The 22494-nt window shown below is 42.9% G+C and overlaps 1 long non-coding RNA gene across 1 annotated transcript in view; it reads right to left on the reverse strand.

Moving 5' to 3' along the window:
• Positions 1 to 15933: 15933 nt before the first annotated feature.
• Positions 15934 to 22494, reverse strand: part of LOC120395711 — a 141753-nt gene continuing 135192 nt past the window's right edge. The window contains exon 3 of the long non-coding RNA XR_005592746.1: positions 15934 to 16055. This is a non-coding gene — a long non-coding RNA (uncharacterized LOC120395711). The remainder of the gene's footprint in view (positions 16056 to 22494) is intronic.

Genomic DNA, 22494 nt, shown 5'->3' on the forward strand with positions numbered 1-22494 from the left:
GCTTTTCCCACAGGACAGAAATTCCAAATTTCACTTGCCTCTACTCCTGCATAATATTTTTTGTATTGTATTGAAGTATACTCAATAGTGTAACTGCAGTTGTGCTGGGACACTCGTGTATATCTCATTCAGGCTTCCCTGTGAGCAACATGCTGATGAAATAAGTATACAAGAACAATAACCTCTATGGAGGACTATTATTTACTGACATCAAAAAAAGTTTTGTTTTTTTTTCTATGAGCTAAAGCTAATGTATCTTGACTCCTAGGTATATTAATCCTAATTGTATATACAATCCACTTAGTTATAACAAAATATCTTTGTATAGCATGCTTATTCTTTATTCCAGAGCCTGTTGCTAGGCATAGGAAGGCTACATTCAGTGCCATTGTGCTCCCCAATTCTGCAGCTGGAGAAACAATTCTGAAAAATTACACCCTGACCTATGGCCAGCCCTAGGTTTTCTCAGTTCCCATGCAATATAAAGCTTGTGAGGCTCCAATCCAGCTCTTTCTTCACCTGTGATCAGACAACCACCCCACCTCTGTATACACGACCTCCTAGCAGCCACCTGCCCTTGTAACCGCCTCCACCCATTTGAAAGTCTCTGCGACCTGGAAGACAGAGGAGGGACTACATATGAAGCTTCTGTTTGTTTTGCCATGCACCATTATGTTTGGATCCACTGGGTATATTACAGGACTGAGAGTCAAGAAACCTGGGTTCTATTCCTAGTTCTGCCACCGACCTCTTGCATTACCTTGGGCAAATCACTTCACCTCTTTGGTACCTCATTTCCCCCTCCTACTCTTTGTTTGTCTAGTCTATTTAAACTCTAAGCTCTTCAGGGTAGGAACTGTCTCTTCCTAGATTTGTACAGTGCCTAGCACAAAGACTGCAACCTCAGCTGGACCTTCTAAGCACTACTCTAAAGCAAAGCACAGACACACAGGATATTTTTTATTTATGTTTTTAGCATTTGTGTGTTTTTTGGAGGATAAATACTTTTTTTAATGTTTTTATTTATTTGCATGACTTGTGTGTAAGGAGGAGGGAGTTGCTGTGGGGGAGAAGTTGATTTCCTTCAAAAACAAAAGCTAGAGATATATGATGAGCTATGACTGGATAACAATTAACATCACCGTGTCTCAAATCAGCTGCCAGGCAGACAATGTATTTGTTTTAAAGGACTATTGACTGTTCAGCAGGGCAATAGTGCACAATTTAGGTCATAAACTTGTCTCAAGTAAGGATTTAATTAAGACAAAGATTTGCAGGTCACACTGGTGGTGAAGAAAAAAATAGGAATTGGTAACGGGGAAGACAATATTACATTATCATCCAGGGAAAATGAAATACTGAGCAACATGCAAGAATTGCCACAAGTCTCTACTGCCCTTGGGCCTCTGTCTTCACCTATGAATTCTAATGTTTGACCTGTACATGTTTCTGGTTGAAAGAGGTAAGCCCACCAAGAACAGAAGAATGTATGTGCATGGTGCTTTAATGCACAAGGTGTGGAAAACAATTTGTAACAAGAAAGGTAGATAGGGGTCTGCAAGAGATAACCCCAGAAAACCAAGGGCTGGCTCTGACTGAGAGGTAAATCCTATTACTGGTTAGGAATTGAATCTTCCAAATGATTTTAAAACAAAAAAACCAAACCCATCCAATGAAGTTTAGAAAATGACAATTGCTCCCCTTTTGCTTTCTAATCATGTAAGGCTTTGGTTAACTGACCAGAATAAAACACTTGCAATGCTTCGATAAATCATTTGGAGATACAAAGTTCTGACCTGAGTCCAGACACTTACAGAGAATGCTGAGTCTGCAGATTCCAGTTAGTTGTTCTTGGTCATTCTGGTTATTCTTAGCCACCTATCCTAATTAGTTACTGAAATAAAGCTCCCTTATTTTAAATGTTATTGTCTAAATCAGTGTTTCCCAAACTTGGGACGCCGCTTGTTTAGGGAAAGCTCCTGGCAGGCCGGGCCAGTTTGTTTACCTGCCCTGTCCGCAGGTCCAGCTGATCGCGGCTCCCAGTGGCCCCGGTTTGCTGCTCCAGGCCAATGGGAGCTGTTGGAAGCAGCAGCCAGTACATCCCTCAGCCTGGGCCACTTCCAGCAGCTCCCATTGGCCTGAAGCGGCGAACCGCAGCCAGTGAGAGTCGCGATTGGCCGGACCTGCGGACAGGCAGGTAAACACACTGGCCCGCCCCGCCAGGGGCTTTCCCTACACAAGTGGCATTCCAAGTTTGTCTAGCACAATTGCGTTGTCTGAAACATTTTTCTTCCTGGATTATTGAAAATAAATTGAAAACCATGATCATTTTCTTATATTTTTTACACGATTAAAACAAATGCCTTCCATGCCTACATGGAGGAATAGCACCTCTTTGCTCCTCTGGGCATGACTACAGCCCCCTCCTGTACCATTGAGTAAGAAGGAATGAAGAATGGATGGAACCTTGGTTCTGACCCTCTCTCTGCAATGTACCAGCCAGCACACCTGAGCCTGTGCAGTGTGGGTACTAATACTAGATCAAGAGGGGAGTCAGGGAGAGAACTGTGTGTCCAAAAGTCACAGTGCTCTCCCTGGCCTGCTGCTGGGGCAGTGCAGCTTTGTACTTAATTATGGGCACATTGTAAACTAATGATTTAAGCTTTAATTTGGCTTCTCAATCTGAACAAGTACACACTGATTTATCACTAGTTTCAAACCAGGAGCACTCTCTCCCCTGACACCAATGGTGGGAAATACTTAGGGCTGGTCAAAAAAAAGTGTTGACCAAAAAACCTTCTAATAAAAAAGTGGGGTTTCATAAAATGTGAAGTTTTTGCAAAAGCAAAAATTTGTTTTCCTAAAAAATTCTAAATTATTTTTTTAATGGAAATTCGTAAAAAAATTCAAAATTCCCACTTTCAGGTTGGTTTGTCTACTGCAAAAAAGGAAAGGAAAAAAAAAAAAAAAAAACACTTTCTCTTCTTTTTGGAAAAGTCAGAAGGAAAGGAAGAAAGAAAAAAAAAAAAAATTTTTTTTTTTTTTTTTTTTTTTTTTTTATTTTTTTCCTCCTCCTCCCCCCAGAAAAAAAAAAAAAAATGAAAAAAAAATGTTTTTTTTTGTTTTTTTTTTTTTGGTGAAAAAAAAACACCCCAAATATTAACCAGTTCTAGGAATCTTAAAAAAAAAAAAAAAAAAAAAAGCCTAATGTGTTGATGGCTTGTGTTTGAACTCTGCAAAATCATGGTTGAACACAGTATAGACATGGCCTGAGTGTAGTCTGGACCATGAAATATGAAAAGATGGGATTCCTGATATCCCATTCCCAAATAAACCCCCCTGCAGAGAAATGTCAGAAAAAAATGGTTATTACAAAAATGCGGAGTGCAAACTCATGTACCAGTTAAAACCACTGTCAACTTCACTTAAAATGTCTCTATCCTCGTTACTTTCAAATATAGTGTGTACAGTTTGACTATACTGTAGACATGTGTTGCTTTTAAAAACGGATGTGGTGAAGGTAAGAAAAATACAGCAGAAAGATGAAAGACATGTTATCCTCCCATACCCTGCCCTATTACTCTCATTAACTGTTCGGTTTAGTTGGCTGAAAGGTGTTAGAGAGGCTAAATGTAAGAGATCTCTCACATTTGTTCTTCTACTTTAAATTTCAGATTACATGAAGGCTAAATAATTTTGGATGAGATAAAATCAGAGGCAAGCCATAGGCTAAGGATTATGAGACTATTAAATTATCCATGGGAGGGTGTAATCCCCAGTGAAACCCTGCAGAGAAGATTTCTAGTTCACCTACAGTGTGTGATCATACTAAATCAGTCAGGGTTGTCAACCTTTATTTACCTCAAGCAGCTCTGTAAGCTCTCTAAGCATTTTATTTTCTGTGGTTAGGCACTAGCACACAATGTTCTTAGGTGAAAATAAAGGCAAATCATAGTGATATACAGAACAAACTGTACTGACAACTTAAAAACTAATGCAGGAAGTCCTGCTTTTATTTAATGCAAGTTTTATTGTTACAGAGTCAGACTAACTTTATGCTGATGTGGATATGAAACAAAACCACTTTACATTATCTATTCCTGTACTGTGCAGAAATTAAAAATAACTGTCTGTTCAGCTTTACTTTCTATGCAGCATCTTTACTATTAAAGTCATGCAATTTACCAGTCACTGATAACCTGTAATTAAGCAAATATGTGAGTCATTGCTCAAAATAGCATTGAAGACGAAAACACTTAATATATTGCATGCCTTTCAAACCAAAATATTGAACATGAAAAATAGAGGGTTGGATCAGGATACCTAAATATTATAGGCTCAATTCTTAGCCCCTGAACCAGCTGTTTTGCCAAGCTCAGCAATGCAAAGCTGCCCTAAAAGGACAGCCCAAGGATTCCCCCAACAGAGAGAAATGCTCAGGTGCCATAGAGTTGGCATATCTGGCTTTGTCCCACAGGCTTTTCATCTCCTCCAAGTAGGATATGAGAAGGGGGTGGGGAAATGTAGAGAGATGCCATGTTGGTGGTAGGGAGATTCAGAATGGTACATGCAACTCTCTGAGTGATCCTCAGCAGGCACAGAGGGACTGCTGCAGTCAGTGCAATTTAGAGCAGCCCTTAGGTCCCTGGTTGGCCAATGATCAGGGAAGTGGAAAGGTGGCTTAGAGCTCTCCTCAGCTGTATTTGGTGTAAATTTAGTGCAATTGAGGATTGAGCCCTAGAACTTAAAGACCTTAAACCTTAGGAAGAAAACGCAGTGCTATAAACACCTATTAAGAAACATGCTATAATGTACAAACAAAATAAAGTCCAAAGCAGAAATATATACACTCAGGGCTTTAAAAAGGCCAGTTTCACAAAGCTGAAAACAATTCTGAGTCAAATCAGCAGGAAGATTTTAATCAGAAAAATATGAATTGGAAATTATTTCAGAACATTACACTTGATGCCTAAAAAGCCACAATCCCTAAAATTGAGGAGGAAGACCATACTGGTTAAAAAAACATCCTGGTTTAGAGGGGAAGTGACTTCAGCTATAAACATTTTAAAAATAATGTATAACAAATTAAAGAAAGGGGAAGTTAATAGTAATGAATGTAAATCAGAAGCTATGAATAGTAGAAAATTGATAAGGGAAGTAAAGGGACACAAGGAGACATCTGTGGCCAGCAGGGTTGATGACAATAAGAGGATTTTTTAAGTATATTAGGTACAAAAAGAATCCTGACAATGGTATTGGTCCATTACCAGATGGAAATGGTAGAATTACCAATAATGATGCAGAAAAGACAGAAGCTTCAATAACTATTTCTGTTCTGTATTTGAGAAAATAAAAGATGATGTAGTCTCATCATATGATAGGGAGGATGACAACATTCTTTCCAGTCCACTAATATCCCAGGAGGATGTGGAACAATTTACTAAAGATCGTGGGGGATTCTCCACTATTGACAAATTTTAAATTAAGATTGGATGCTTTTCTAAAAGATATGCTCTGGGAATTATTTTGGAGGAAGTTCCCTTCTGGCCTTGGTGTCTATGGAAGTATGAGCAGCTGTTCTTTCAATATCTTACGAAAATCATTTTAGAAAATTATTTCAATGGATAAAGTGAGAGAAATGATCAGTCCTGGAAGACATTTTATTTTCTTATTGCTTTATATTGCTTAATTTACCAGATTTCTCTAAAAGTAAAAGAAAAATTCAGTATAAACTATGGAAAAGCAGGGCTTTGGTTTCCATTAGAAAGACTCCAGTCCTGGAAAGATCTGTGCACTTGCTTAATTTGAGTTCAGTGGGATTATTCATATGCTTCAATTTAAGCATATGTATAAATTTGTGCAGGATAAGGGCATAAATCATTTAAACTAATTACAGTAATGCAATCTCAAGGGGTGGGGTGGAGCAACCACCTCTCTAATTCCGTGTCTTCCACTAATCACCTTAGTAAAGTCTCCAAAAGCAGAGCAGGAGGAGAGTGGATAGCGGAATACACATAGGGTATGTCTACACTACAAGAGTAGTTCGATTCAACTTAATTTGAATTTGTGGAATCGACCTTACGAAGTCGAATTTGTGTATCCACGCTAAGGACACTAATTCGACTTTGTGATTCCACACTAACGGGGCCAGCGTCGACTTTGGAAGCGGTGCACTGTGGGAAGCTATCACACACTCCCCGCTGCCCATTGGAATGCTGGGTAGAGCCCCCAATGCCTGCTGGGGGAAAAAATGTGTCGAGGGTGGTTTTGGGTAACTGTCATCATTGAACCGTCAATCACGCCCTCCCTCCCTCCCTGAAAGCGCCTGGGGGCAATCTGTTCGTGCACTTTTCTGGTCAGTGACAGTGTGGACGCCACAGCACTGCAAGCATGGAGCCCGCTGCAATTATGGCCGTTTTCACCTCCTCGCACCTTATCATCCACCTCTTCCACAGTCAGCTGCTGAGAAATCGGGCTACTTTTCAATGGTGCTGCAAGCACTGGTGGACCATAGGGGACGTTTTACCAACATCAATGTCGGGTGGCCAGGCAAGGTTCATGACACGCGTGTTTTCAGGAACTCTAGTCTGTTTAGACACCTGCAGGAAGGTAGTTTCTTCCCGGACCACAAAATAACTGTTCGGGATGTGCAGATGCCTATAGTGATCCTCGGGGACCCAGCCTACCCGCTAATGCCCTGGCTCATGAAGCCCTATACAGGCGCCTTGGACAGCAACAAGGAACTCTTCAAGTGCCAGCGAGCAGCGTGACCTGTGACTGTTCAGCTTCTTTACAGAGAAGCTGAACCTGCCCCTGTTTCTTTACCCAGTTACTGTTGACTATCCTCTGCAGTTACATACCCCATTCACCCCGTTTCCCCCACTTCCAACACACGTGTAAAAATAAAATACATGTTCCATTGTTACTTAAGAAAGATTTCTTTATTAATGACTTTGCGTTAAAGGGTTGAAACTGGGACGCAGACTGTGCTGGGTAGGGTGTGCGGTGATGTAAAGACCGCCTCTGAACTCGAGGAATGACAGGCTCCTGCTCCTAGAGCGGTCCGCAGTGCCGGACTGGTTGTTTCAACGGAGCCTGCCATCCCTCCTTTTTGGGACTCTGTGTGCGGGGGCTATGTGACCTTGTGGCGGAGGAGGACGGATACAGATTCCTCTGCTGCGTGACTCAGCGGTCCAGGACAAGGACCGCTGCATAAGATCTGTAACCGCCCTCTCCCACTACAAAGTCACATCCCCCCCCACCCACACAGAACCTGGAAACCACCTCCCATACCGACCAGGGTGCCTACTGACTGCACTGTGTGTGTGACCTGCTGCTGATCCTGCCCCCGTGTCTGTACCCTGGTAAAGGTGACTGTCCTGTCCAATTACCAACCCCCTTCCCCCCCTTCAAACACAGTCTCCTCTAAAAGAACATGACGGAAACAGTAATTAACAGAAAAGTATTTTTTATTATCAACTAGCCAGTTAGGGGATGAAACTGGGACGGGGGCTTGGGTGAGGCGGGAAGGGAAGGACTTCTCAGAATTTAGGGTATGAGAGCTTTTGGGTACTTGAGCACTCTGCTGGGGTGCAGTGACAGTTTTAACGCCCCCTGGCGCCCCTCCTTCTGGTTATTTTGGGTGAGGGGGGTATGGGACTTTGTGGCGGGGGAGGGTGGTTGCAGATACACTGCAGGGGGGCTCTGTCCTCCTGCCTGCGGTCCTGCAGAACATCCACAATAGGCACTGGAGCGTGTCAAATTTTCCCTGGGCATTTCCTGTGTGGCTGATCAGAACATCCAAGCTCGGACTGCTGTCCAGAGCGTCAACAGAGTGGTGCAGTGTGGGATAGCTCCCGGAGCTACTAAGTTCGATTTGCATCAACACCTAGCCTAATTCGACATAGCCATGTCGAATTTAGCGCTACTCCCCTCGTCGGGGAGGAGTACAGAATTCGAACTAAAGAGCCCTCTATGTCGAATTAAATGGCTTTCTGGTGTGGACGGGTGCACGGTTAATTCGAATTCACGTTGCTAAATTTGAATTAAAGTCCTAGTGTGGACCAGGCCATAGATATCACATATTTCGAAGAACTTGTTACTGTACAAGGTAAGTAACTAGATTTTCTTTAAGTGATGGTCCCTAAGTGTATTCCAGTCAAGGTGACTCACAAGCAGTACTCATTAAGGAGGAGGGCACAAGGAACCCTGCTTTACCACAGACCACAAGACTTCTGTGCAAAAGGCTGCATCTGCTGAAGAAGCTTGAACCAGGGGTGATGCCTACACTCTATTGATCTCCAGGAGGGGAACACTCTGAAGAAAAGCCACTATGGTAACCTGGGCTTTGGCCAAGTGGGCTCTGACAGTTTGAGGAGGTGTCATAGCAAAGAAGGATGCGACCAGAGATCCATTCAGAAAATCTCTGTGAGGAAATAGCTTCCCCTTTCATACATTCAGCAAAGGAGATGAGTCGTCTAGGAGAATCCCTGAAGAGTTTTGTCCTCTATAGTTGAATGCCTAGGCTGGATGAACATCCAGAGAATAGTTTCCTGTCTTGTCTGGTGGTTTTGGGTAGAAAACAGATAGGGGTATGACCTGATTTAAGTGGAATTCAGGAGGAACCTGTAGAATGAATTTAGGGTGTAACTTCAAAGAGACCTTATCCTAATGGAAGACCATGTAGGGAGGGTCCACAGTAAGAGCCCAAGCTGACCCTTCTGGGGGATGTGATTGCCATCAGATAGACAGAGCCATGGAGTGTTGACAATATGAGACTGAGGGGAAGGTAGCAGAAGAGGTTTCAGTACCAGAGGAAAGGCCTTTTGAAAACCTCAAACCTCTGAGCCCTCTGGAAGTATCCAACAATATTGGCACCAGGCTGAAAATCTCTTCCATTTGCAGCATAACATTTTTTCATAGATACTTTCCTGCTATTATTAAGGGTGGACTGTACCACCTCTGAGCACAACCTCTCTACATTAATTATCCATTCACATACCTGGCTGTTGGATAGATGGATGCTGGGTTGGGGTGGTCTCGCTCTTGTCTTGAGTCAACAAGTTTGGAAATAGCTCAAAGCACATGCACGGCCATGAAGCCATCTGGAGGATGCTGGTGATCCAAAACTGCCTCAGCCATCAGGATGCCACTAGGATTGCCAATGCTTTCTCCATGTGGAAATAGGTATTCTTTAAATCAAGAGCTGCAAACCTTTGTTCAGAGAGTGGATTATAGAGACCAGGTGATCATTCTGAATCTTGAACAGCAGATGACAATATTCATTTGTCTGAGTTCCAGAAGGGGTCTCCACCCTTCCTTCTTTTGGGGAATGGGGAAATATTGTGAACAAAACCCCTTGCCATTGTGCTGTGGAGGGACCAGTTCTAAAGCTCCTAGCTGCAGTAGGGAGCCTACTGCTTTTCTGAGTGTTCTCTCATGAGATCAGTCCTGAAGAGGGATGGGGAGGGGGGCTTTGTTGAAGGGACTGACAAATTCTATTGTATAGCTGCTGGTAATGGCTCTGTAGGACCCACTGTCTGAAGTGGTATCATGCCACACAAGAAAGAAGCAGGCCAGGTGGCTACTGAAAGGAGTGTGGGTGTCAGGTGATTGGAGGGCTGGTTTGTGGCTCTTGGGGGGGATCCCATCAAAATGATTTCTTGATGGGGAGCTGGGGCTGGGGATTAAATGACAGAGGGATGTTCTGTCTGCTATGCTCTGGCTCTTCCTGGGAGGTCCGGAGGCCTTTTGATGTTTAAAGGGCTAAGCAACAGAACATTGCTTATATTGTGGTGGTTGGGAGTATTTTCTCTGAGTTGCTGGAGAGTTTATATTGAGGAACAGATGGGCGTGTAAGAGTCCTTACAGGTTTGCAATGACTCATCCTTTCTGCCACCGAACAGGTTGCCCTCTAAGGGAAGATCATCCACAGTGGCTTGTACTTCCTTTGAAAACACAAAGATTTGGACCCTCAAGCTTATTTAATGACAAGAGAAGTCAACATGGAATGAGAAGCCAGGTCCACTGCGTCTACTGAGCTAGATTGACCCTCCTCCAAGCTTATCATCTTACCATCATCAACAATGGCCCAGAATGGCATCTAAGCTCTTAGGGTAGTGTGTTGGTGAACTCAAAAAACTTATTATAATTAACAAAATCATATTTAGGCATCAAGGCCTGATAACTCACAATGTGGAACTGTAGGCTAGTTGAGGTGAAACTCTTTCTTCTGAAGAGGTCTAATCATTTGGCATCCTTGTTGCAGGGAGTAGACCTAGGTTGATGCAGTCTGATATGTTCAGTTATGGCTTGTACCAATAGAGTTTGGTGTGGGGTATGAAAAGAAGTATTCCACTCCCCTAAGATTGTACAAAGTATTTTTTCTCTGTTCCTTTCACAGTGGGGTTGCAAGTGCCTAGACCATGCTGGCTGGCTCAAATATGTCCCTGTTGATTGAAAGTGTCACCTTGCTAGGGCCTGCACTGTGGAGGATATCTAGCAGGTTGTAAGTGATATCCTTAACTTCCTACAGGGGATTCTGGAATGCATCCATGATTCTCCCCAGGAGGTCTTGGAATTGCTTATAGCCATAAGGGGTGACTGCTTCACCAGGAGATGAAGATGAAAACACTGCTGGGGCAAGTAGGTCCATTTTTTTCAGGGTGATTCTCCTCCTCATAGTGGGCTGACATTGTTCCCTGTGGGGTGACCTCTGTCTGAACTCCTGCTCTGATTCGCTGTAATCAGGTCGTCTCTGATAAAAATCCCAGGATCCCCAATAGGGCCAGTGTGTGGGATCATTTGGGTAAGGAGGCAGTACCCACTGGTCCTGAGCCAGTTAGGGCATCCTATGGCAGAAGGAGGGTACCCAAGAGACTCTGTAACCTCTTTCAGGACTAATCTTGCATCTTGGTACAGTTGGTGAAGACACTACTGACCCTAAGCACCCCTCTATTCACACCCCACACACTACTACAATGATGTTTGTACAAAATATGCCTTGTAAGGTATTATTTGAAAACTAATAGCACACTGATAATTCATACCATGTAAAATTCACGTGTTAACCTTGTAGGAGAAGTTATGAAATCCCTCTGTATCATGTAAAAGCAGCAAAGAGTCCTGTGGCACCTTATAGACTAACAGACGTATTGGAGCATGAGCTTTCGTGGGTGAATACCCACTTCGTCGGATGCATGTAGACTACCCACGAAAAGCTCATGCTCCAATATGTCTGTTAGTCTATAAGGTGCCACAGGACTCTTTGCTGCTTTTACATGATACAGACTAACACGGCTACCCCTCTGATACTTGACACCTCTGTATCATGTTCCTAGAACAAGTTTAAGGAAAAGACTGCCTAGCTTTGATGAAGGTGATAGACAGGTCTGTCCTAGACAAAGAAATGTGGGTTTACCTCAATGTACATATTAGCCATAAACAAAGGTATCAAGGGGGTGGGGTGGGGGGTTGTCTTGAACTTGAGAGATGGAGAATTAAATGGCTTCTGCACCCCAGAGAGACATAGGAGATTGAATTTCCAGGAGGCCTTCCTGACTCTGACAACAAAGACAATTCTATGGAAATATAAAGAACAGAGAGACATCTTTAAAATAACGGAAACCAGCACCTGGTACTTGTGTAGAAGGTCCTGACAGAGACAGTCAGTAATGCTGGACAAAGAATAATTGGTGAGAGAAACTATCTTAAACAAAGACTGCATCTTGTTGGATTAAGTGTTAGTCTTTTAGATGTGTGTTTTCACTTTTATTTTCCTGTAACCATCTTTATCCTTCTTTCTTTTACTCAGCATCACTTAACTTATGTCCTGTTCTTAATAAACTTGTTTTATTTTTATCTAAACCAACCAGTGCTGTGTTTGAATTGGGTTAACTCCAGTTAATGTGGCTAGCTGCTGGGTATTGATTCTTTAAAGGAGCAAGCAAACCTCATTATTTCTCTGAGTGGTCCAGGAAAAGGCTTAACATTTCAGGGAAGATAGTTTGGGGGAAATTTGGAGCTGGGGGTGTATTGGGGTCACTTGCCTAGTAGTAACCAAGGCTGGTGGAAACTAGAGTGGTGTAACTAGCAGACTGCTGGAGCCAGAGTTGCTGAACATATAGGGCTGCTTAACATACAGACACTCAATGCATGCTGGCTGGGAGTGTCCAGACAACCTCTCACTAATCTCGATTGTACCCCAAAATGTGACACCACTGTCTGTCTCAGTCTCAAAATTGCCAGAGGAGTAAGAGTTCTCAGGCTGAGCAGCTGATACCAGATGTCTCGTAACGCCTCAGCTGGTCTATGGTACAAGCAAATGGCAGACAGACAATGCAAGTACTTCTGTGGTGGTTACCAGCTCCAAGAATATCAGCAAATCTGCGTCAGAGTAGAGAGCTAGGTTGTTGAGGACAGCATACCCAGTCCTTGAGGATGGGCAGAGAGAGGAGCTGCTGCCTCATGGCAGAGCCAACAGTGCTGATTTAGGTTGTGCAGAAAGTGTTGATACCACTGAATCCTTCTTGCTATGGGATGGTATTGTCAGTTCAGCCAGTGAAACCTCCTTTCTTGTGCTTACCAGTATTGGGGCCAGTCCCAAACCTTCAGCAATCAGTGGTTGTAGAACACTCTTGGCTCTCAGTATTGTCAAGTCAGACCTGTACCCTCCATGAGCTTCTTACACATCTGTACCAGGATGTGGAGTCTTGCCAGATTTGAAGGGTACAGGAGAAGAAATCCTCTTCTTGAATGAGGGCTTGTGGATTCCTCTGGTTTTTGTGAGAGTGCTTGCTCTTAGCTTCCTCCTGTCTGCTCTGCCTACTAAGGTCCTCAGCTCTGCCCTCTGATGATCCAGAGCCAGGGAGCACCGTGCTCAGAGAGGCACTTTCCAGTGACTCCGGTCAATGGTCAGGGGGTCTGACGACACAGGGTCAGACTGGGCCCTCATTGAGCACTCCATCAGGAATCTTCTGACCTGGGATTCTTGAGGTTGCAGGTTTCAGAGAGAAAAGGAATAACAGATATTGCACTTGGAGGGAATTGGGGGTCCCCAGAGCAATATAAACTAGTGCCGTGGAAGTCACTAACCAAGAAGTCCTGAGGGCACTGCAGCCCATGCAGGACTTGAAACAGGGGATCTTGGGAATACTAAGCAAACCATGGGGATATCAGGGAGGGAGCCTCCAAACCCCTACTAGCAGTAACCAACCACTGAAAACTATCTAATAAAGAGTACAACTATTTGTTTGATAAAGTTACTGGCCTACTGGCTGGAGGACACAGTAGACATGATATATGTTAATTTTGGTTGGGATTTTGATAGTCCCACTGACAGTCTCATAAGCAAACTAGGGAAATACAGTCTATTTGAATTTAGTATAAGGTGGGTTCATACCTGGTTGAAGGACCATTCTCAGAGTAGTTATCAATAGGTCACTGTCAAACTTGGAGGGCATATTTAGTGGGGTCCTGCAGTAGTCTGTCCTGGGTCTGTACTATTCAATATTTTCATTAATGTCTTGGTTAATGGAGTGAAGAGCTAAGAGTATGCTTCTAAAATCTGCAGATGACATGAAGCTGGGAAGGGTTGCAAGCACTTTGGAGGACAGTGTACAAGGGTTTGCCAGGGCTCGACCCCCTCCAGGGTGGCGGGGAGCCACACTGGCTTACTAACCGCAGTTGATGCTTGGGGAATTAGTCTGTCTGTGGGGTCTTCCTCAGCAGCCCTTGCGGTACTGGAATGAACACTGTAAGCCCAGGCCCTGGGTCAGGGCGGGGCAGTGCAGAGTCAGGAGCTCAGGCCTTCAGACAGGGCTGAGCAACAATAGTAGGCCCCAAGCCTCCAAAGGCCTGGGAGAGGGGGAGACGGCCACCCACGAGTTGGGTGGCAGGGGGGACGCAGGCCCTCCCACTCCACTGTGTCCCAGCCCGGGGCCCTAGCAGCAGCAGAAGACCCTCTGCTTAGTCACTGGGGATCCTGACTGCAACACACTGACATGGGCTCCGGCAGAGCTGCAGCCAGACTAGGATCGGCTGCCCCCGGGCTACTTCCAGACTCCCCCTTGGTTAGTACCTGAGTCACGGGGGTGTCCTCAGGGGGGTCCAGCACCATAGGTTCCTCAGCAAGCAGCAGGCTTGGCAACTCCTCCAGGTAGCGGGTGCAGGGTAGGCCCGGCCAGTCCTGGCAGCCGCCTTGGGCCACGGGGTTTTCCCAGTCACGGGCTAGACTGGAGGCATCTGGTCTCTCCAGTAGCTCCGGCCTTACTGAGCTCTGAGGTCGAGCCTTTATACTTCCTGGTCATTGCCTGACCCTCTGAGGGGTGGGCCCAGAGCCTAGCTCTGCCCACACCAGCCTCCGGATGGGCTCTTCCCCCTCCAGAGTGGCGGGGAGCCACACCTCCTCACTACAGATAGAAATAGAATTCAAAAGGACCTTGAAAAATTGGAGAATTGGTCTGAATTCAGCAAGATGAAATTGAATAAAGACAAGTAAAAGGAAGGAAAACCAAACTGGGGAATAATTGGTTAGATGGCAGTATTATGAAAAGGGCCTGGGGTGATGGTGGATCATAAATTGAATAAGTCAACAATGTGATGCAATTGAGGAAAAAGCTAATATTCTGGGGTGTATTAACTGGAGTGTTGAATGTAAGTCATGGGAGGTAATTGCCCCCTTTACTCAGCACTAGTGAGGCCTCAGCTGTAGCTACTCAGTCCAATTCTGGGTGCCACACTTTAGGAAAGATGTAGACAAATTGGAGAGAATCCAGCAGACAGCAACAAAAATGAAGTGTACTCATCAATCATAAGGTGTGATTGCAGCTCATGTAGTCATACCCTACCTAGCTTTAACCTAGCTAGCTCAGGTACTGGTAGCAGTGAAGCTGTGGTAGCATGGGCTTCAGTGCAGGCTAGCCACCCGAGTACTTACCCAGGGTTCCGGGCACCTCCCCTTTAAGACATGCACACTGGTAAAACTAAAGCAAACTTAATATCTCCAGACACTCAAAAAGCTTTTCTTTTAAAATGACAGAACAGTAGCTTCCCGTTACTACTGTTTTCAGTTAAACGGTCACTAAGCACCATGAATGGTGCTAATTAAGTGCTTCCTACTAACCGTGGCTGTGGAGCTTGCCTTTACTATCAGTCCAATTGGATTTAATTTATAAGTGTAATTTAAAAGGGAATTTTCAGAGAGGAAAAAAGGGTTCTCATTAGGACCAATAATAGCATCTGTAATTACATCAGTTGCTAAGATAAGAGTAAATCCAATCTTGTGCTTCATATTCAGTAGATCAGACAAAAGGAATTTCCCTCTCCATGTACCATATTGCAGGACTTGCAAGGTACATTAGTGTACATTATGGGCAGGAGTGCACTTTCCACTGAAACATTAAATATTGATTACTAGAAGCAATGGATCAGATAATGTCTATCGGATGAGGATGAAGTTGGAATGTCATAGGGACATGGCACTTGGGATGACCTGAAAAAAATTATGTCACTTAGAACCAATCAAAACACAGTTCCTTATTTAAGGAGCATCTGCAAAATGAAAGTGGGGTGAGGGTGTGACATGTGGCAGCATATTGTACAGAAATAAAGCTTTGAGGCAGGGAGCAGTATGTGTCAGTTACTTCAGAACAGTCTAACAGTTACAAGGACATGTCACATGAGGTAAGCCAAGAAGTATTTTGTCACTTATACATCCTCAAATCTCAGTGATATATTCAAATTAAGAGGCAATTACACCAGGTGGGACTGAGGTCTCTCCTCCAATGCAGAAAACTCTGTTCGTAAAAACATGAACACATATTGCTATAAAATTCAATCAAATTTATTTTGGCGACATTTCTAAAAATTTAATCTTACAGCAAAGAAATTAGAAAAAAACAAACCTTTGAATAAGGAATCAACATTTGTCTTGCATCAAATGAGCCTCTGCCAGAGACCAGCCACCTTTTTCCCATACAGCTACTCGCTCCACACCTATGTGGAGTAGTTGTTCTTGTTAGTAGAGCTGGTTGCAACATTTTTGATGGGATGGTTTTCTGTAGAAAAATACAATTTCGTCAAAATCAAAACATTTTGTGGGAATGAGACTATTTCAATTAAATTTTCTATGGGAAAAAGTCTACATTCACTGTTTTGACTTTCTCATTTCAGTAACGTCAAAACATTTCATTTTAATGTTGATCCCACTTCATTTTGATAAGATAAAAATGTGTCAACTTTTTCATTCTGGTTTGTTTCATTGTAACTTTTATATTATATGTAATATTACATTCAATTCAGATTGGTAAAGCATAACACAACATTTTAAGTTACCAGATAATATGCTTCTGCCTTATTGAAATGACACATTATTTGATGGTTCTTTATCAAAGTTTGTCAGAATTTTTATTTCACAGGAAATTTCAACTTTGTGCTCCAATTCAGAATTTTTTTTAATATCTTAATTCTCTGACCAGCTCTAGTTATTAGGTACGGTTATAGGTGTGGCTGCAGAGACCAAAGATCATTCTCCATTTTGGAAGACAGAGAGTCCTTGACTGCAGGGGGCTGAACAGACTGTGGCTGGCTGAAGCTTGCAGAGGACTCACATTGCTGTTTTATGTAATGTTTAAATAAAAATAATTTAGTTGTTAAATACCAGCTGAACAGCATGTACACAACCAGCAAGGATGGACAGCCTGAAACCATCACCTGAATTGAGGCTTGGGGACAATGTGGAAGAATCATGGAAGCATTTCAAACAAAAGTTCTTGTGGTATATGCCTACAGTGAATGCACATACAGTGAGCAGTGCAGGAAAGTGCCCTTATTATTAAGTGTAGCTGGTGCAGTGTTCCTAGATTAGTTTTCAGCTCACACTCACAGGAAAAAAAATTATTCTGTTAGAACTAGCATAGCTGGAAACTTATCGTGTATGTAGAAAGAATGAAAGCTATGAAACATTCCTCTTCCATATGAGTGTAAATGCCACAAGAAAATATTTTAGGAACGTTCCAGATTAGAAACTCAAGAGCCAGTCTTGCAATTTTTGTCACTTAAGAGATTGCCTGATAGAGACAGGCTAATGGTGGGCTGTAGACCGTAGATTTGTAAACTTGTGTGTTTAAGTCATTGAGGTTTGTTTTTTGTGTTTTGTTTGTGCCCTAAGTTGTACACGCAAACCTGGCAATTGCATATGTACTTGTGAATGAACCACTAGGAAACTGCAAAATACATGTTTTCTGCATACAACTTAGGGACCAGTTCTGAAAATTTGGTCTTAAATGTTTGCACAGCTTTTTCGACAACCAGATCTTTTCTTCTTCTGTGTCTTCCACAGGCTTCAGCTGGGATTGTCTCCATATTGCCATTTGTAAATGTGGACTGAAAGGTTAAGGCTCTTGGCAGAGTGATTTGGGAACAAACTATGATGAGTCCCATCTTGAATGTTAGCTCCACTGTATGTTATGTACAGTCATGCAATGTGATATAACCAGATGGGATGCATCACTGCATGACAAAGCAGAGACTTAAACAAGGGCCTTAAAAAGGGGGTTGAAGTTTTTATCTTTGAAAATATGTAAAAGTTGAAAAGCATTATTGCGGCTGGTTTATTACAAATCATCAGAAGCTGAAATGGAAAAAAAAAAAAAAGTAGAGCTATTACTTCCCTATGTAGAGAGTCTGAGGTCATCCTTTCCCTTGCAGAATCCAGGGCCTTAGGGAGTGTTGCCTCCTTGAAGTTTTAGATACTTAAAAGGACACAGTCAAATTATTTGGGCTTCAGTGATTGTCCATGGACTGGTAGTAGAAAATATGCCTAAAGTGCCAACTCCAAGATCTGTTTTGTTTGTTATTAGCTGTATTTATTACTTATCAATGGCTGAGACAGTCCCAAACTTTTTGCTCCTTTTAAAATTTTTATGGCTGAGACTTTGCGATAGATATTACAGCCACATGCAGTTTCTTCGAGGATAATATTTTATTAAGTTTATGAATGTTTTATATATCATTGTGGGCCAGAGATTGTATGCAAATCCATGGGTGGAGGATTACCACAGCTCCTCCAGGAACTAAAAACAGCAAGGGGTGATTATTCCAGTCCCTGAAATTGTAAACTGCTCCAAAAACACACCATCCACTGGGTTGGTTTGCATATACTGGTTTAGGGCAGTCCCCCAGGAGAGGCAAGAGAGACACACAAAAAATTGGGATATAAAGGCTGAGTTTAAACAGACTCAGTGTTTTCCTTTTGATTCAGCAAATGGACAGGACTTTTGGCCCTAAGAGGGCCCCAAATTTGCTGAAACATTGGAAGGACTTTGGTCTACCAGGGTCCCATAGGACTGATAGATGATTTCTGGTACACTTAGTATGTGTGTAGAACCTTTGATTGTTTTATTATGTTTTCTCTGTGATGCTTTTCCCCCAAGAATAAATGTACTTTGCTTTGTGATGTTGGTAACCGAGATTCACTGTTGTAGTCTCCCCTCTGTTGAGAAAGAGAGAACTACATGTGCTGGACCCTGGTCAGATATGCTGGAGAAATCACAATGGGGTGCAGAGGGGCTGCAAGATTAACCCCTGGTGTGGAAGGAGAAACACAGGTCTCTGCCAAAGGAAGTGACAGCTAAGAAGCTTGAGACTTCAAGTGGATGTTTAAGTGGTCAAAGGTGCAGTTAACCCTGAAACTGTGACAGACTTCTCTGTGTGTAACTCACTGCAGCCCCATTGCCCCAGTAGATTATTCAGACCTGTTTCAGAGGGTCTCTAATCAAACTCCTATCTCCTGTTCAGCAATACATTGCCTGCTCCTTGCATCTGTGTGTCTCCTCTGTCCTTTCCTACTGATGTGCCACTTCTTTTTTCAAATGCCAAGCACAATCAGTTGTACTGAGCATGGCGCCACTCACTGATACCGTGACCATGCCCCCGTAACACATCCTCATTACAATACAGGCCTTTTGTGAGGAGGAACAGCTTCAGCAGGAGAGACTAAAGGAGATTTGCATCAGACTATCCCAGGACCCAGTCGAGTACTCTCCTCAGAGATGGGACACTTCTGTTCAAATCCTTTCCCTCATCAGGCAGAGGCGGGAATTGAACCTGGGTCTCCCACTTTCTGGGTGAGTGTCTAATCACTGTGCTAAAAGTCATAGCCTAGGCAACACCTCCTTGCTTTGTGTGGACCCCAGACCGACACCTAATTCATTTTCACAAGAAACAGCTTTGGCACCTAAGCGGCCTGACTCCAGGAGAGGGACTCCCAGCTGTGGATCGCAAGCACAGATAGAAGCCTCCCTACAGCCCAGACTTAGGCACTGAACTGGTGAGAGAGGTGGTGTTTATCATACACTCCTCTCCTTGGCATCTCCCTTTGGCTTAGGCAGCTCCCCATCTAGCATGCTGGCTTTTGTGGATCCCATTCTTAGGTACTTATCTCTCCCCATTCATTGTATAGGGAGCCTAGGAATCTAACTCAGGCTTTGAGGATCCCATTGTTGTTTGTATGATTTTCTAGATGCCTAAAAGTTAGGCATTACAATGCTCAGCATCACAACACTTAAGTCCCTATGTGGATCCGGCCCTCAATTCCTGTTGATTCATACGCCCTGATCCTTGTGGAATAAGCTGCATGCTGCCAATGAGACTCACTAGCATCTCTACAAGGATCACCCACTAACCCCTCCATTCATGTTACAGTGTTGGGGCAGCTCATTTTGGGGAGAATGGTTTTACCCTCCTCTTCACAAGACCTTATGTACAGTCCCTTCCCTGCATCAGACCCTTACACTTGCTGAGCTAATGAGTCCTGCAGAGCAATGCTAAAACTAGCTGCTCAGCATTCTTGCCGAGAAGAAGAAAACTAGCCCGTCTGTATCAGAGGGAAGGAAGAAGAAAACAAATTGAGCAGCATCAGCCATTTACAAAACACTTAGCATGTTGCCTGCTGACCCAGTCAGGCTTCAGGCTTTATCCATAAATTGACTTATTTGTGTCTGAATTATTTCCAGTACATAGGGTATCTCCCAAGGTTATCATCAGGACCTGTGGGACTGAATCCGTTGCCGGAGAAATGCACTGGATAATTGTTCTTTGACATTTTTATGCCCCAAACGGGGTGCATCTCTTAAAGATTGGGTGGGGTTTTTTTAAATTATTTTATTTTGTATAGAAGTCAGTAATGCAAACCTAAAGAGAAACACATGTTGTGCCTTTGCACATGTGGATTCTGGGTAGCATGGGGGAGGGGAGGAAGGAGGGAAGAGAAATGGCACTGATTTGAAACAGGAAAGCCCCTTTTCCTCTCTTAGATATGAGGGCTTCTTACTTCTTTGTTGAATTTAGTGATAAATGCATAGCTTTCAGTGAAGCTCCAGGAGGAACTACTTCATGTTGGAAGATTTCACTCTCCAGATTGCCCTCTAGAAAAAAGTAATCCAATTTCGGAACCTAAACAAAAGGTTTGCTGTGCTTTGTGGGTGTATTGGCTCTGACAGCACTGCAGCAGCTGCAAGCTCAAATGTCTACGCTGCTGGGGTAATCAGAAACATGTTACATGGAGGCAGCAAGCTTAAAGAGCTTAACAACCCAGCTAGGGGGCCTGTCATTTCCTTCAGGAGGCTGACAGCAGGGTAAAAAAGACAGTATATGTAGGAAATTACCAAAGCTAATGGTCTTCTTCCTACCTCATACAGCTAAGAAAAGATATGAACAAGAGGAAATCACTAAAAGCACTAAAATAAAACCACAATAAAATAATTTGAAGGGATAAATCTTCTACCATCACCTGCTGTCCACGTAGGGTAGCTTTTCAGTATTTCCTTATATCCAATGTGTAGGCCATATGAATTTGAAAACCAAAACCCTTCATTAAAAATAACAGGCTTGCTAAGTGACATCCCTTTATTCACCTATCAAATAATTTACAACCCTAACTAGCATCATGTCACCTCACCCAGACTCTTTGTATAACAACTGAGGCTTTTAATGGAAAGAAAAGAACAATGGGGCAGATTCTATCAAGTACAAATTATATGTATTTTATCACAGCACAACCACCATAATTCTAGCCCACGGACATTTTTTAATATACTATTTGTGTTATCTTGATTTCAGCATTTATATATTTTCTTGTAATCTTTACTTTCTGTTAAACATAGTAGGGTAATATTTCACATTTTTCAATTGTAAAATGATTTGGTATCATATTTATAACTGACGTGTCTGGAGATTGACGCTGTTGATGTAGGCAACATGTCCAAAAGGAAAAGTATGTAACATCGCTGATTTATAAATGTGGACTTGTGCTTGAGGTGTCATTAACATGCGATCTGATCTTGCAAATGCTTCCACATGAGTGATTTTAGCGCTATTCTCCTTCATGAGTATTTGAAAAAAGAAGGCGTGTTCCTTTTTCAGACATTGAGGCTTAAAACACTACAGTAATCCAGCTCCAGTGCTGCTCTAGTACTTCAGCAGACACTCACTACAGAGTTGGGAGAAGTTCTCCCATCACTGTAGTTAAAAAGCCTCCCCAAGAAGCAGTAGCTAGGTCAATGGAAAAGCTTCCATTGACCAAACGCTGCCTACACATGAGGTTAGGTCAGCATAGCTACACGCCTGAGAGACATAACCATGTTGTTGTAAGTTTTCAGTGTAGACCACCCTTAGATTGCTAATTATTATTTGTTATTTTATTATCATAGTGCCTAGGAACCCTAGTCATGGACCAAAACCCAATTGCACGAGAAGCTGTGTGAACCCACAACAAAAAGATGGTCTTTGTCCCAAGGAGTCTATATTTTGGTCAGAGTTAAGGCTGTTATTTCATGATGAAATATGTTTCTATTTATTCTTCATAAGAATAAAGTGTTAATGTCAACAGACAGTGCAATGTTCATGATATCCTTAACTATTCATTCCCTTGCTTTCAAGTATGTGGATTTTGAAAATCAGGAGAGAGATCACTTGATCATTGCCTATTAGGTTCACTCCCTCTGGGGCACCTGGCATTGGCCACTGTTGGCAGACAGGATGCTGGGCTGGATGGACCCTTGGTCTGACGCAGTACGGCAGTTCTTATGAAAATGATTTGATAAGTAACTACCTATTGGTCACACTTAGCCACCTCAAGTTGGTGTTTTAAATGAAGTTTGTTGTGTTTGGAATCAACCCGTTTTTAAACCTCTTTCATTTTTCTTTTATTGTAAGTAAATGCAGACACTGTTTTTAAAGTTTAAATAAATCAGATGGAGAGAATCAAAGGTTAATTTAATTAAAACAGTGAGGGGCACTGGCCAAGGTAATAATAGCTGGAAACCAACAGCCACATTCTCTTAATAGCTGTGAAATTGTAGCAGAAATGATATACCAGTGAAAATGCACAGTAGTCCATCATTCCAACCTCTTCATGGGGGTGTCATGGAAAGCATTCATTGATGAGAACACTAAGGGCCTAATTAACACAGAGATGAGTCAGACCCACTGTGTACA

The sequence above is a fragment of the Mauremys reevesii genome, linkage group 1 (genome assembly GCF_016161935.1).
Source record: "Mauremys reevesii isolate NIE-2019 linkage group 1, ASM1616193v1, whole genome shotgun sequence".
NCBI classification, from domain to species: Eukaryota; Metazoa; Chordata; order Testudines; family Geoemydidae; genus Mauremys; species Mauremys reevesii.